Source organism: Moschus berezovskii, chromosome X, assembly GCF_049115385.1.
Source record: "Moschus berezovskii isolate FMDL1 chromosome X, NW_MosBer_1.0, whole genome shotgun sequence".
Taxonomy (NCBI): Eukaryota; Metazoa; Chordata; class Mammalia; order Artiodactyla; family Moschidae; genus Moschus; species Moschus berezovskii.
Window position 1 is genome coordinate 67,521,218 of NC_142488.1, and position 16,766 is coordinate 67,537,983.

Below are 16,766 nucleotides of genomic sequence, written 5' to 3' on the forward strand. Positions count from 1 at the left end.
ATACTTATTTTGTAGAGAGGTTTACTATTTCTGTCCATGTTTACAGTGTCAGGTACTTGGGAGTCACCTTTCTTCATACCCCTCATGGCTTCTGTTTGTCTCCTTCCTACCCTCAGCCACTGCCTTCTGGAGGCCTTGAAGTTAACTCATGACCATTCCAGAGAGGTTCCTTTTGCCCAAAGAATTCAATTCAGACTTCTGTTTGGCCTGCATGATTGTTTTAAGCCCAGTTCAGCTCATCTTTCAAGATTTAGCTATACCTCTCTTGCCACTCTCCTCGTCCCTTTTTTCCGGAGAAGGCAATGGTAACCCACTCCAGTATTCTCAAAATCCCATGGACGGAGGAGCCTGGTAGGCTGCAGTCCATGGGGTCGCTAAGAGTCAGACATGACTAAGTGACTTCACTTTCACTTTTCACTTTCATGCATTGGAGAAGGAAATGGCAACCCACTCCAAAATTCTTGCCTGGAGAATCCCAGGGATGGGGGAGCCTGGTGAGCTGCCGTCTATGGGGTCGCACAGAGTCGGACACGACTGAAGTGACTTAGCAGTAGCAGTAGCAGCATAGGCATTTTGGGCTTCCCAGGTGGCGCTAGTGGTAGAGAACCAGCCTGTCAATGCAGAAGATGTAAGACAGTCAGGTTTGATACATAGTTTCAGAAGATCCCCTGGAGAAGGGCACAGCAACCCACTCCAATATTCTTGCCTGGATAATCCCTTGGACAGAGGAGCCTGGCAAGCTACAGTCCATGGGGTTGTACAGAGTTGGACATGACTGAAGCAACTTAGCACACACACATACGCATTTTAAAATGAAGTCATTGGAGCTCTGATTATATAAAAAAGAGATATTTGGAAACAATGACATAGCTAATTTCTCTATCAACCAATTTGGAGTAACAAGAGGTTTAACTTGGAAGAGAAAAAAAATTTAGATGAGAGGAAGAGAAATGTTTCTACCAGTAATGCTAGAAATACATTAAACTTAATTTGTTAGAAAGATCTGAAAGATTTTTCCCTACAGATACTGAAAAAGGGGATAGAAATCTGTTTCGAATTATTTATATGGGCTTACTTGGATGTTTTTTAAACTTATCTTCCAAATCAGAGTTTAACTGCCAGCTCTGTATTTATGGGAAAAAGATAATGTCTCCACCTACTGAATATATGTTTCTTTGTAAATACACATTTGTCCTTAATAATAGGATTAATGATTGGGTTTAAGAGGCAGAGCCAAAATTATTTCTTGGCATGCACAGTGTAGTCCAGAGATCAGAAGCATGAGCAACCCCCTAGAGCTTGTCAGAAATGCAGACTCTCAGGCCTATCCCAGACCTACTGAACCAGAATCTGCATGTCAACAAGATCTCCAGAAGATTCTTATGCACATAAAAGCTTGAAAAGCACTGGGTTAAGAAATTATTTACATTGAGGAAGCTCTGGGAAGGTTCTTCTATCTTCAAATATTAACTCCTCTTAGGTTACACAGTGACCAAAATGTAATCATTACATGTTTTTTGGATTTCTTTTCTTGTGATATTTCTCAAAAAAATAATAGTAACAGTACTATAATTTTACATGTGTTGTTGATTACCATTTCCAAAGCACTTTCATACCCATGATCTCACTTGATAACTTCGTGATGGGTAGCCCACTAAACCAGTGTACCCTAATCCTTCTACCAATAAATATGAAGGTAGGTCAATATTGTATTGCTTTTGCCAAAGGCCATTAAAAACTTAAGAATGCTATGATGGTAATCATTTTGCAGTATATAAAGTATCGAATCAACACATTGTACACCTTAAACATACACAATATTATGTCAGCTATATATCAGTAAGGCAGGGGAAAAACTGCAAGAATAATATATAGGTAAGGGCGTGTGTGCTAAGTCACTTCAGTCATGTCTGGCTCTTTGCAATCTGATGGACAGTAGGCCGCTAGGCTCCTCTGTCCTCCATGGGATTTTCCCGACCCAGCGATTGAACCTGCATCTCTTATGTCTCCTGCATTGGCAGGCATGTTCTTTACAACTAGTGCCATTTGGGAAACCCTTAATATATAGGTACAGTGAAATTCAAATAAATTATGAGTACAAAATAGATAAAAGAGTTTTAAGATAAAAGATAATATAGTGAGGATATATTTTTAAGCATGAAAATAATAGAATTGTTCATAGACTCCTAGAAAGAATCTTCTTCATCGTTGGGTAGATTTAATTCTATGTCTAAAATAACATTCATTCTAATTGTTGAAGTGAAAAAATGGTTCTGGAAGCTATACATGTGTTCATTTAAAATAGTAAACAACTTGAGTTAAAATTAGCCTAAGAAAATGCAGATACTAAACGGAAAAATGAGAACAGTGTAGAGGATCTATTAACTTGGGAACTATAAAAACAGATTTGCAGATGTGTCTGGACACTGCTGTAAAGGTTTGTTGGCAGATTAAGAAGATGACACTGACCCAATAATGTCACTTACTACAATCATCTTTGATTTTTTAAAATAGTACCTCTAGAAGGAATTTAAACCTGTCCTAGGTGGCGTATTGCATCCCAAAACATTTAGAAGGAATGGGATAAAGCTATTGTGGATTATGGTGGTTCTAAGTCCAGTCCTAACAATTTTGTAGTTTCCAAATAAAGTTCTCAGCTTAAATTGTAATCCCTAGCTTAATGGAGCTTGCAACCTAATCAGGAGATAACATATATTTATGTAACAAAATTAAAAAATGAATGATACAGACAGTAAATGCTAAATTAATTGAAGAAGAGAAAGATGACCAGAAGCTGAGTAGCACTAAGGAATGGCAATTAATATCAAATGACCAAGGTTTGAGGCTTGACTCCACCACTTAGGAACTGTAAATCTATTATTCAACTTCTTTAAACCTCAATTTTCCATTTTGTAAAAAATCAGATTAATTATAATGGTCTTTTTTTCTTGGCTGTTTTAAAGACTAAATGAAACAATGGGTAGATGGTCTTAGGAGGATGCCTGGCTTATAGATGTTAGCTAAGAAATGCACCTTCCTCATTACTGAAGGACCTGGGGCAGAAAGAGCAATGTGTGTCTGAGGATGGGCTTACTAAAGAGGAACAGCTAGAAATATAGAGGCCACCAGCTTTGTACAGTTTTGTACAGCTTTGTACAGTTCACTAAAGGTCATCTCAAAGGGATACCTAGGTTGTTTCCCTCAAAGGATACAGCTCTGCTTTAATGGTACTTCAAGATTTGTAGAGTGCTAAAAGATAGATTTCATTTCATTGCTTACCACCCCCTGACGTGTCCAACCTAATCTCTATAATCTAAAGTACCCCTGAATACCCAAGGCCCAAGCCTGCAGCTTTTTACCGTCAGAAAAAAGATCGGAGTCAGTGAGTTGCAGTGAGGAAAGGAAACTGGAGAACATGCAGCAGCAGAACGTGTTTTCTTGCTACCCCCTGCACGTACTGCCACCTGGTGGTTATTTAATGACCTACACTATCTTTTCCTCCCATATGCGTGCTCAATCATGTCCGACTCTTTGAGACCCGGTGGACTGTAGCCCACTGGTCTCCTCTGTCCATAGAACTTTCCAGACAAGAATACTGGAGTGGGTTGCCATTTCCTCCTCCATTTCCTCATATAGTCTTGTTCTAATGTGCACCCTTAGTGTTAACTGAGAGAACGGGATGATACATTTCTGGTGATCGCTATAACAAATCGCCACAAAGATGGTGACTTAAACAAGAGAAATTTATTCGCTCCGCGTTCTGGAGGCCAGAAGTCCAAAATCAAGGTGTGGGCAGAGCCATGATGCCTCTAGAAGCTCTAGGAGAGAATCTGTTCTTTGTCTTTTCCAGCTTCTGGTGGTTGCTGGCTATTGTTCCAGAGCTTGCGGCTGCATCACTCCAATCTCTGCTTGACTACTTCATATGGTCTTCTCCAGTTCTGTGTGTCTGATGTTCCTTTGCCTCTCCCTTATAGGGAAACGGCATTTAGGGCCCACTTGGAATATCAAGTATCTTCTCCTCATTTTAAGATAATTCAGTCAGTTCAGTTCAGTTGCTTGGTCGTGTCCGACTCTTTGTGACTCCATGGACTGCAGTTTGCCAAGCCTCCCTGTCCATCATCAACTCCTGGAGTTTACTCAAATTCATGTCCATCGAGTCAGTACTATCCAACCATCTCATCCTCTGTCGTCCCCTTCTCCTCCTGCCCTCAATCTTTCCCAACATCAGGGTCTTTTCCAGTGAGTCAGTTCTTTGCATCAGGTGGCCAAAGTATTGGAGTTTCAGCTTCAGCATCAGTCCTTCCAATGAGTATTCAGGACTGATTTCCTTTAGGATTGACTGATTGGATCTCCTTGCAGTCCAAGGGACTCTCAAGTATCTTCTCCAATACCACAGTTCAAAAGCATCAATTCTTTGGTGCTCAGCTTTCTTTGTAGTCCAACCATCACATCCATACATGACTACTGGAAAAAAGAAATAGAGGAAAACAATAGAATGGGAAAGACTAGAGATCTCTTCAAGAAAATTAGAGATACCAAGGGAATATTTCATGCAAAGATGGGCACAATAAAGGACAGAAATGATATGGACATAACAGAAGCAGAAGATATTAAGAAGAGGTAGCAAGAATACACAGAAGAACTATACAAAAAAGATCTTCATGACCCAGGTAACCACGATGGTGTGATCACTCACCTAGAGCCAGACATCCTGGAATGTGAAGCCAAGTGGGCCTTAGGAAGTATCACTACAAACAAAGCTAGTGGAGGTGATGGAATTCCAGCTGAGCTATTTCAAATCCTAAAAGATGATGCTGTGAAAGTGCTGCACTCAGTAGGCCAACAAATTTGGGAAACTCAGCAGTGGCCACAGGACTGGAAAAGATCAGTTTTCATTCCAATCCCAAAGAAGGGCAATGCTAAAGAATGTTCAAACTACCGCACAATTGCACGCATCTCACATGCTAGCAAAATAATGTTCAAAATTCTCCAAGCAGGCTTCACAGTACGTGAACTGAGAACTTCCAGATGTTCAAACTGGATTTAGAAAAGGCAGAGGAACCAAAGATCAAGTTGCCAACATCCACTGGATCATCAAAAAAGCAAGGGAGTTCCAGAAAAACATCTGCTTCTGCTTAATTCAATAGACATCTGCAATGACTCTTTTCCAAATAGGGCAGTAAACACTCTAGTCATCTGATGTGGATATCTTTTGGGGACCATTTTTTGGCCTAACATATTTCTCTTTATTATCATTTATATTGTCAGTAATGAATATATAAGATCAATCTGCTGGCCAGGGCAGGCTGATGCAGGATACTGAGTTTTGAATTTGGATGTGGGCATGAGATAGGGAAGGAAAAGTCTAGAGTGTTTTCTCGGGAAGGCTGGCTTGGGTGAACAGCTTGGTGAGAGACTTTGGGTGGCTGGGAAGTAGCACAGAAGACTCTGGGCACATATTTCGGAGGAGAGAGTATAGAAAGAGCAAGAAAGGGGTGGTGAGCCAAGATTTAACTTTCGTTTGTGTTTAATAAGCAGAATGTAAGTGATCCTGACACTTCAAATCCTCTATATGTATAAGGAAATGGGCACTCTCAGACATTGCTGGTGAGACGGGTGGAGTTGGTAAAATCCTTTTGGAGAACTGGAGAACAATTCTACATATATATCATACACTTCTATCCAGTAATTCTACTTCTAGAAATCTGTTTTAAGGAAATGATCAGAATACAGGAAGATTTATGCACAAAGACATTCCTATATCTTTTTAAGGTACTCTTGAATATTGAAAACAGCTCAAATATCTACCTTTAGAGAGTAATAGTTGAGTGAATTATGGTTCATCCACATGAGGAAATATAGTCATAAAAATTATGTTTATGAAAAGTGTACCATAACATGAAAAATGCTTTTATGTGAGATGTTAAGTAAGGTAAGTAGGGATTATAAATACATACATACATACTTTATAAATATTATTTCTAAATTGATTCAAGTTTTTTTTCCTTTTTTGATTCAAAAAATTTAAAAATATGTATATATCACATCTTTATATATATAAATGCATATTGAACTCTCAGAAATTGTTTGTGCATAAATTTTTAGATGGCATAACCACCTCTCAAAAAGCACTAACATCATATCATTTCTTTTATCTTTGTTTTCACCTAGCTCAGTAAAATCTTGCTTTTTGAAGTTAGATATCTTTCCCTCTATCTTTAGTTCAATTTTTGTTCCCAAGCAGTTACGCTTAAATATTTGTAGGTACATGCAATGAGTCTGTGATACATGCTAAATTGCCGCAGGAACTGGGGCTGTAAACTGAACAAATGTAGGTGAATGGCCTTGGTCCTAAAGGCTATAAGGGACTTTGACAAAACCAAATAGAGTGGCAGCACTGCCATTGGTCTTGGAGCGCATGGTATTTGAATTTTAGTACTGATACAGGTAAGACTTCTTAACAGAATATTTTGTGCATTAATCTAAAGTATTTAAAGTCAATTCATGTTGGAAATCGCATAAAGTTCAATATAGAAAAGTGTTCTTATACTGATATTTAAAATACACATGTAATTATTTCTTTTGTCTTGTACACAATGCAACATTGTGTTGCATAGTTGCTGGATTTTGTCTATGTTTTTGTGACTTCTGAATGAAAACAGTTCCAAGAAAGCACCTTATTAAAGCTATTTAAAACTCCCCAACACATTTTCAGAAGTAACCATATAAATGGATTAAAGATTTAAATGTAAAACAAAAGGTTTTTTTGTTTTGAAGAAAATATAGCCAGATATTTAAAACGTCTTGCATGGGGTTGGGAAAGGCCTTTCTAAACAAAAGACAAACCAAAAATCATAAAAAAAAAGACATAAAATGTAAAATTTCTATAAGTCAAAACAACAACCCATCATAAAACAAAATTAAAACACAAAAATGAATGAAACATTTACTAAACAGGACCTCTTATTAATCAATAATAAAAAGATGAATGCACAACAGACAAAGGAATTTGACTTAATGCTCCTAACAGTTGAGACTCAGTTCACGGAGGGTTTTTTTCAAGGACAACTCCTGAAACACAAAGAGCCTAGACTTTCATATTCTAAGGCTTAGCTATCCTTTCACAAGAGGCAGAAGGGAAAAATTAACCTTCTAATTCTTTAGCTATCCTTGAGAAAAGAAAGAATAAGCCAGTATCTTCATTGGTTAACCTACCACATTAGCAAATATTGTTTCTATAGTCAGAATATCAGAATGTATCCAGATACACAGAAAACATAACAAAACAAACAGAAGCAAAGGTTTGAGCCCTTGGATATTATGCAGTGACCTGGTTCCTCTCAAGGGCCCTGCTGGTATGGCAGTGACTACACAGTAGCAACCAAGGGCTCCTCGGAAAGTCTTTCCCCAGGGCAACTTGGCACCAATATAAATCCTTTATCACTAACCTCAATTGACCCTTAACACTGCTCAGCAGTCCTACTCTATTTCTTTGGTTAACTTATGATTCAATACTCTAAAAAGGGGGTAACGTCGCAGAGGCGGGGCCGGAGGCGGCTGAGCCGGCCGGGTTGAGCGCGCTGCGGGAGGTAGGCGGCGGCTGAGGAAGATGAAGATCCAGTTTCAGACATGAGACTCACTGAGTGATCATTTCATTGAGATCAACGTGAATGACAAGGTGAAAAGTGCAAGAGGAATGTGAAAGAAATACATCATCTCACTGCCTCCTGGTCTCCAAAGTTCCTGTTAAGAAATCTGCTGGCAATTCAGTTTTTTATTGCCAATCTCAACTTCTTTTGACGCTACAAAAGAAATTGTATCTACAGCAGCCCCTAAAGCCAAGGAGTCCAGCAAATCATCATTAAGACTCATGACTGAAAAACAGCGGGAAGAAGCAGAATGGGAAAATACAAATGTGCTGTTGATGATGCATGGCTTAAAGCCTTTATCTCTAGTCAAAAGAACAGATATGAAAGATCTCATCATTTTTGACAAACAGTCATCACAAACGATAAGGCAGAATTTAAAAACAATGATGGAGGAAACATCACGTCAACAGAACATGATCCAGGAGCTCATAGAAACTAACAAACAGCTTAAAAATGAACTTCAGCAACAACAAAGCCGAGCAGCAGATCAGGAACAACGAGCTAATGACTTGGAACAAATTATGGAGAGTGTGAAGTCCAAAATTGGTGAAATGGAGGATGAATCTATAAATAGGGTTTGCCAGCAGCAGAATAAAATAAAAGAACTTCAAAAGGAGCATAAAGCTTTACAGGCAAAATGTGAACATTACAAGAAAAAACGAATGGAGCAACAAGAGACTATTGCTGCTTTGCAGAAGGATATCTATAGGTTAACACAGGAAGAAGAAGAACGCATTATCACTCAAAATAGAGTGTTTTCTTATCTCTGCAAAAGAGTTCCTCATACCGTCTTGGATAAACAACTATATAAAGAAGATGAAAGTCAGTCAGAAGAAGAAGATTATAGAAGCCTGAGTGCTTCACCCACTTACAACGGCCTTCTAATGTCATTACAGAATCAACTCAAGGAATCAAAATCTAAGATAGATGTACTTTTAAGTGAAAAGCTGAATCTTCAAAAAGATTTGGAAACCAGGCCCACACAGCATGAATTAAGACTTTATAAACAACAAGTGAAGAAACTGGAGAAAGCCCTTAAGAAAAACATCAAATTACAGAATATTATCAGTCAAAAAAAGGCTGAGGACAAAGAGGGAAAAGATGAGCCCAGCAAAGATAACCAGCAGCAGGCTCTGATTGACCAGAGATATTTCCAGGTATTGAGTAGCATCAATTTAATTATTCACAATCCAAGAGCTCCAGTAATAATATATAAACAGAGCAAAGGAACAGCCCAACATTTTAATAGAGATCTTGTTCAAGATTGTGGATTTGAGCATCTTGTTCCTATAATAGAAATGTGGGCAGATCAACTGGCTTCTTTAAAGGATTTATATAAGTCCTTGAAAATACTGTCTGCAGAACTGGTGCCTTGGCATAATTTAAAGAAGCAGGATGAAAATGAAGGTGTCAGAGTTGAAGATCTGTTGTTTATAGTAGATACCATGTTAGAAGAAGTTGAAAATAAGGCAAAGGACAGCAATATGCCTGACTTCCACATTTTGGGAGCTATTGTTTCTCACTTCCAAAAATTATTTGATGTTCCTTCTTTAAGTGGAGACTATCCTCGAATGAATGAAGTTTATACTAGGCTTGGAGAATTGAACAATGCTGTGAGAAACCTCCAAGAACTCTTAGAACTAGATAGTTCATCCTCATTGTGTGTGCTGGTGAGCACAGTTGGAAAATTGTGTAGGCTGATTAATGAAGATGTGAATGAAAAGATTATGCAGGTATTAGGACCTGAAGATCTTCAAAGCATTATCCACAAATTGGAAGAACATGAGGAATTTTTCCCAGCATTTCAGGCATTTACTAATGATCTACTCAAAATCTTAGAAATTGATGACTTGGATGCCATTGTACCTGCAGGCAGATACTTGGTGCTGGGGCAGACCACCCCTTGCCCACTGGGGGAAAGGGGAGAGATTTACCCGAAGCACCAGCCTCATGGAGATGAGGCTGTCCAGGCCTGAGTGGTCCAGCTGGAAGCGCTGCTCCAGAGTAAGGTCTGCATGGGAGAGAATCTGGCACAGGGGGAACTCCAGCACGCCTAGAGCACACTCTTGGTCGTCATCAAGCACCTGGGCAGTGGGCCAGTCACAGAACAAGATGATAACCAAGCCCCACCCTCGCCAGCACTACTCTCTCGGCTCCAGCCAAGACTGAGTTTACTTCGCTCTTGGAGTCACTGATCTCTGGTCCCCAGATTTTTGAACTGTAGAACTCTTTTGTGAAGTTATTTTGAAGACACAGTGATATAAAGCACCTATAATGTGTGTTGGCACCTAAAAAAAAAAAAAAACTCTAAAAAATGTTTTCACTTTTTTCAAATCTCTAATCTTGCTATTTCCCCCATTCTCCCTCTGGGTAGATGACCTCATTTCACAGAGTAGATATCAAATGGGCATTCTCCCAACTTTTTTAATGCTATGAAACATACAAATCTACCACATTCTCACTTACTTACTGTGTCTTGTTAAAACAGGAGGTAGTTGCCCCTCCTATATTGAGTATATATTATTTCATTCAATAAATAATTGTTGCATGATCGATCAGGAAGCTACTCTTACCTGGGGGCACTGTGAACATTTTCTCTGTAATCTTGGTTATTTCTTCTGGGTCTTCACTTATTCTATGTTTTTCCCAGTAAATCTAGAGAAGACATAAATACTACTCAACTGTCACTAGCCTGAGAGCTCCTTCAAGGCAGAGAATTTAATTTATCTTGGTATCTTCTGCAGTTAAGCACTGTGTCCAGTAAGTGTGTTTGTCCAAACAAGATGCATAAAAGAATGAAAGATTACCACATGACCTGTCTTTTGCTGCTCCTGCTAAGTTCATATCACTTGAGAAACTTGGTTACACAAGAACAAAATCTTAGATGACAAATCCTTTAGACTTTCTCATTTTAAAAGGGAGCACAAAGCCTGGTTCTGCTGCTGTGCAAGTGATTAGAACCAAGGCCACCAGACAGAGCAAGACCATATCCCTGCTTCTTTTACAGAGGACAAAACACACAGTCGCACACCCCACAATGGTAAGGGGGAAAATGACTGAGAATGAGATGTTGAGAAAGTGTAGCAGGGAAAGTACACTGCCCTCCCACCTCTTCCTCAAAGATTAGAATGTGGGCATTGAAAAACAGGAGCTCAGGAGAAAAGACAGGGACACTACTCGTTTGTTGCTAGGAAGACAATCATATGCTCACCATTTCTCCACACACAATGTACTTTCCAAAAGACATGCCTCTACTGCCTCTAGGATTGAGGCAGACTATAGTTTTTTAATTAGAAAGAAAAATACATCTATCATAGTGGAAAAATTGGGCAGCAGGTATGAAAAGGCTAGTGACAAAACCAGAAATACAATTGGTCAATAAGCACATGAAAAAATTTTCAACTCTAATATTATTATAAAGTAAAAATAATAAGATTCCATATTTGACTAAACAAATTGGTAAACATGAAAAGAATAATCACTAGTTGGTGAGGATTTAATAAAATTATTATTCTTACGCATTCCTCTAGGGGGTGCTAGGGATAAACCTCTTTCTAAAAGGCAGTTTGACAATAATAAAAGCCTTAACATATTCTGGGCTCCAAAATCACTGCAGATGGTGGCTGCACCCATGAAATTAAAAGACGCTTGCACCTCAGAAGAAAAGCTGTGGCCAACCTAGACATCATATTAAAAAGTAGAGAAATTACTTTGCCAACAAAGGTCTGTCTAGTCAAAGGTATGGTTTTTCCAGTAGTCATGTATGGATCTGAAAGTTGGACTAGAAAGAAAGCTGAGTGCCAAAGAATTGATGCTTTTGAACTGTGGTGTTGAGGAAGACTCTTGAGAGTCCCTTGGACTGCAAGGAGATCCAACCAGTCCATCCTAAAGGAAATAAACCTTGAATATTCATTGGAAGGACTGATGCTGAAGCTGAAACTCCAATACTCTGGCCACCTGATGCGAAGAGCTGACTCATTTGAAAAGACCCTGATGCTGGGAAAGATTGAGGGCAGGAGGAGAAGGGGACGACAGAGGATGGGATGGTTGGACGGCATCACCAACTCAATGGACTTGAGTTTGAGTAAGCTCCGAGTGTTGGTGATGGACAGGGAGGCCTAGCGTGCTGCACTCCATGGGGTTGCAAAGAGTCAGACATGACTGAGCAACTGAACTGAACCAACATTTCCAACTTTATTCATAAGAGAAGGACAAATTAAAACTACAAGGAAATACCATTTTTACCTTGCTTATTAACAAAGATTTTTAAAATATTGATAGTACATTGTGTTGGTAGGGCGAAGAACACTCTCATATATCATTGAAAACAGTGTAAATTGTACAACTTTTTTGGAAGGAAATTCACAATATGTATCCATAATTTAAACCTAAATGCTTTGACTCAGAATAGGTAAGAATTCTACATATATATTCCCTCTTCCTTTCTAAGACATTTATATAAAGGTGTTTATTACTGCATTGTTTTTAGTAACAGAAGATTGGAAACAAATGTCCTTCAGTATGGCAGTGGTTGATGACATTTTGATACATCCAAATAATGCATCATTGAGAAAAATGAGGCTTTGCCACTAACGTAGCCTTGTGGTTCTCAAGAGAGCCTGTTTGCAGACTTCTGGTACTGACTCCTAGTTTCCTTTTCTAGCTTTTCTCTCAAGAGCAAAAGACTATGTTTAATACTGTCCATCTTATACAAATAACTTTATTTACACACACATTATATAATGTTGGGTAGATTTTTTGTATTGTTGTTTAGTTGCTAAGTTGTGTCCAATTACGTTTATGGAAATGCAGAATTATGACCACTTGCAATTAACTGTGCTAACAAGATGAAGAATGCTCATAGTTCTTTTTATTTTATCTTATTGTGCTAAAATACACATAAAACGTACCGTTTAAACCATTTTAAGTGCACATTCCAGTGGCATTAAGTACATTCACACTATTGTGCAACCATTATTACTATCCATCTCCAAAATATTTTTGTTATCCCAAATTGAAACTCTGTGCTCATTAAGTAATAAATCCCTCTTTCTCCTCTTCCCAGTCCATGGTAATTGCTGCTTTAATTTCCGTCCTATGTATCTGACTACTGTAAGTATTCATGTAAATAGAATCATATAATAATTGTCCTTTTCTATCTGGTTTATTTACCTTAGCATACCATCTTCAAGGTTCATTATTTATCTTTAGTATGGAAAATAAATAAAAAATTAAGACATGGAACTCTTTCTAAGACATTTGAATGAAGAAAAACGATACCATGTATATATTATACTATCATTCATGTGAAAAGAAGAGGGACTTGGAAAGTATGGAGTAAAAGGGAGACATTTTCAATTCCGTATCCTGAATTTTGTATGATCTGAATTTTTATCAACCTACATACCTATGTGTTTTTCATTAAATATTTTTTCAATGACCATCCTCTTGAATCTAGCATTTTGACTGCCAGAATTTATAGTAAGGAAATAACAAATTCTGAAAGATACAGAAAACTATTTCTTCTAGCATTATATGTAATGGTAAAAACTCAGAAACCATAATAATGTTTGCCAATAGGACATTGATAAAATAAATGACAATAGGTCTATAAAATGGAATGCTATGCAGGCCTCATATAAATTTATGTATTTATTGAAATGGAAAAATGTCAGCTCTGTGGAGCTCCAGGTGCAGCACCCATATCTGGCGCCATCCACAGGCATTTCTTGTCACCTGTGGTGTGGAGTGTCTTCTGCAGTTTAGGCAGACTTCTGTTGGCTAAAAAATATAGTCACGACCTAAAAGTAGAGAGTTATTTTATTTGGTGGGAATGTTTAGGACACTGAACCAGGGACAGCATCTCAGTAGCTCTGAGAAAACCGTTCCAAGGAGGCAGGAGGGGAAGTCAGGCTATATACAAGCTTGCAACAAAGGGAGTGGACGGTCTGAACATCAAAGATCAGATATCAAATTAAGGAATTTAGCACTCTATATATGGGAAAATGCAAGCCTCTGGACTCACTGAATTCATTCCTTTCATATGCACCTCAGCTGTCTGGGGCCAGTCCTGTTTCCTTGTTCACCTTGCTTCCTGCATTCCCCCAACTCCTCAGCAATCACTGTGGGAGTGGCAGCATCTGCCCAGTTGGATTGCAGCTTGGGATCTCTCGTTAACATTTGGAGGCCAGAAATCGCTGATACTTGTGACATTTCTTGTTGATTAATGTGGCAGGAGATATTTTCATTTCACACTTCCTTACTTCAATTTCAGCAGGTTTTATGTATCCAGGCAAAGATGGAAATACCTCAGAATAAGCAAAAGTGGTAGAGTTAACCAAGCACTTCCTGACACTAAATAAGTATAAATATAGTAAATAAATCATTGTAACATTAACATTGTTTATAAACAGGTTATTGTAGGCTTATGACTGATGGGAATATAAGGAGGAAATGAGGAAAGGGATGGGAAGTTAGGGAAGGTCGATGGAAAAGGGGGAATTGGGTAAAGGTGTTGTAGCCACGCGTTCTGGGAAACAAACTCAGACAATGCATATAGTGGAGTGCAGTTTATTACACCGGCGGGCCCAAGGCGGAGTCTCCTCTTAGCCAAGGACCCTGACCAGTTTTTGTGGAAACTTTATATACCCTAAGTGTATGTGCTCAAACCCACCTCCCTAAATTTCTTGAAACTAGTCTGGACAATGTAAAAGAGAGATACGATCAAAGTTAGCCCATGATTCATGTGTCATAGGCCTAGATAGTTAAACAGTGGACATTTATCAATAGGCCTGTTCAGTTCACTTCAGTCGCTCAGTCGTGTCCGACTCTCCGCGACCCCATGAATCACAGCATGCCAGGCCTCCCTGTCCATCACCAACTCCCGGAGTTCACTCAAACTCACGTCCACAGAGTCAGTGATACCATCCAGCCATCTCATTCTCTGTCGTCCCCTTCTCCTCCCGCCCCCAACCTTTCCCAGCATCAGAGTCTTTTCCAGTGAGTCAACTCGTCGCATGAGGTGGCGAAAGTATTGCAGTTTCAGCTTTAGCATCAGTCCTTCCAATGAACACCCAGGGTTGATCTCCTTTAGAATGGACTGGTTGGATCTCCTTGCAGTCCAAGGGACTCTCAAGAGTCTTCTGCAGCACCACAGTTCAAAAGCATCAATTCTTTGGCGATCAGCTTTCTTCACAGCCCAACTCTCACATTTCATGCACGACCACGGGAAAAACCATAGCCTTGACTAGATGGACCTTTGTTGGCAAACTAATGTCTCTGTTTTTTAATATACTATCCAGGTTGGTCATAACTTTCCTTCCAAGGAGTAAGCGTCTTTTAATTTCATGGCTGCAATTAGCATCTGCAGTGATTTTGGAGCCCCCAAAAATAAAGTCTGACACTGTTTTCACTGTTTTTCCATCTATTTCCCATGAAATGATGGGACCAGATGCCATGATCTTTGTTTTCTGAATGTTGAGCTTCAAGCCAACCTTTTCACTCTCCTCTTTCACTTTCACCAAGGGGCTTTTGAGTTCCTCTTCACTTTCTGCCATAAGGGTAGTGTCATCTGCATATCTGAGGTGATTGATATTTCTCCCAGCCATCTTGATTCCAGCTTGTGCTTCTTCCAGCCCAGCGTTCCTCATGATGTACTCTGCATATAAGTTAAGTAAGCAATGGGACAATATACAGCCTTGATGTACTCCTTTTCCTATTTGGAACCAGTCTGTTGTTCCATGTACAGTTCTGACTGTTGCTTCCTGACCTGCATACCGGTTTCTCGAGAGGCAACAGGTCAGGTGGTCTGGTATTCCCATCTCTTTCAGAATGTTCCACAGTTTATTGTGATCCACACAGTCAAAGGCTTTGGCATAGTCAATGAAGCAGAAATAGATGTTTTTCTGGAACTCTCTTGCTTTCTCCATGATCCAGCGGATGTTGGCAATTTGATCTCTGGTGCCTCTGCCTTTTCTAAAACCAGCTTGAACATCTGGAAGTTCACGGTTCACATATTGCTGAAGCCTATCTTGGAGAATTTCGAGCATGACTTTAGTAGCATGTGAGATGAGTGCAATTGTGCGGTAGTTTGAGCATTCTTTGGCATTGCCTTTCTTTGGGATTGGAATGAAGACTGACCTTTTCCAGTCCTGTGGCCACTGCCGAGTTTTCCAAATCTGCTGGCATATTGAGTGCAGCACTTTCACAGCATCATTTTTCAGGATTTGAAATAGCTCAACTGGAATTCCATCACCTCCACTAGCTTTGTTCATAGTGATGCTTTCTAAGGCCCACTTGACTTCACATTCCAAGATGTCTGACTCTAGGTCAGTGATCACGTTATCGTGACTATCTTGGTCGTGAAGATCTTTTTGTACAGTTCTTCTGTATATTCTTGCCACCTCTTCTTAATATCTTCTGCTTCTGTTACGTCCGTACCATTTCTGTCCTTTATCAAGCCCATCTTTGCATGAAATGTTCCCTTGGAATCTCTAATTTTCTTGAAGAGATCTCTTGTTTTTCCTAGTCTGTTGTTTTCCTCTATTTCTTTGCATTGATCACTGAGGAAGGCTTTCTTATCTCTCCTTGCTATTCTTTGGAACTCTGTATTCAGATGCTTATATCTTTCCTTTTCTCCTTTGCTTTTCGCTTCTGTTCTTTTCACAGCTATTTGTAAGGCCTCCTCAGACAGCCTGTGGACATACCCCAATAAACATTATGGGATTTACAACTTTGTTCAGTTACAGAGATAATTAGCATATTCTTTTAGGCAACAGAGAGTCTAGGTACAAGTCCTGAAGCTCTTTTATCCCCGGGAGCGGTGGGGGTGGTGGTGGTGGTCTGATTTTCCAGTGGTATGCCTTTCCTATAGACACCGGGCCCAAAGTTCAGCATCCATTGGGAGGGTGACCATGCATGTAGCCTAATGTTCACAGGCTGGTCCAAGATGGAGTCCAGTTCTGTCTATTTCCTCCTTCAAAGGGAGGACCCTTTTAGATGATTTCAAATTTAAATAACCAGGGAGAGGTATAAGCAACCTAGATGTCCATCTGCAGAAGAATGGATAAGAAAGCTGTGGTATATATACACAATGGAGTATTACTCAGCAATTTAAAA

General features: G+C 39.3%; 1 pseudogene; it reads left to right on the plus strand.

Moving 5' to 3' along the window:
- Positions 1-7,552: 7,552 nt before the first annotated feature.
- On the plus strand, positions 7,553-9,734 carry LOC129564336 (centrosomal protein of 70 kDa pseudogene; annotated as a pseudogene).
- The last annotated feature ends 7,032 nt before the right edge of the window (positions 9,735-16,766 follow it).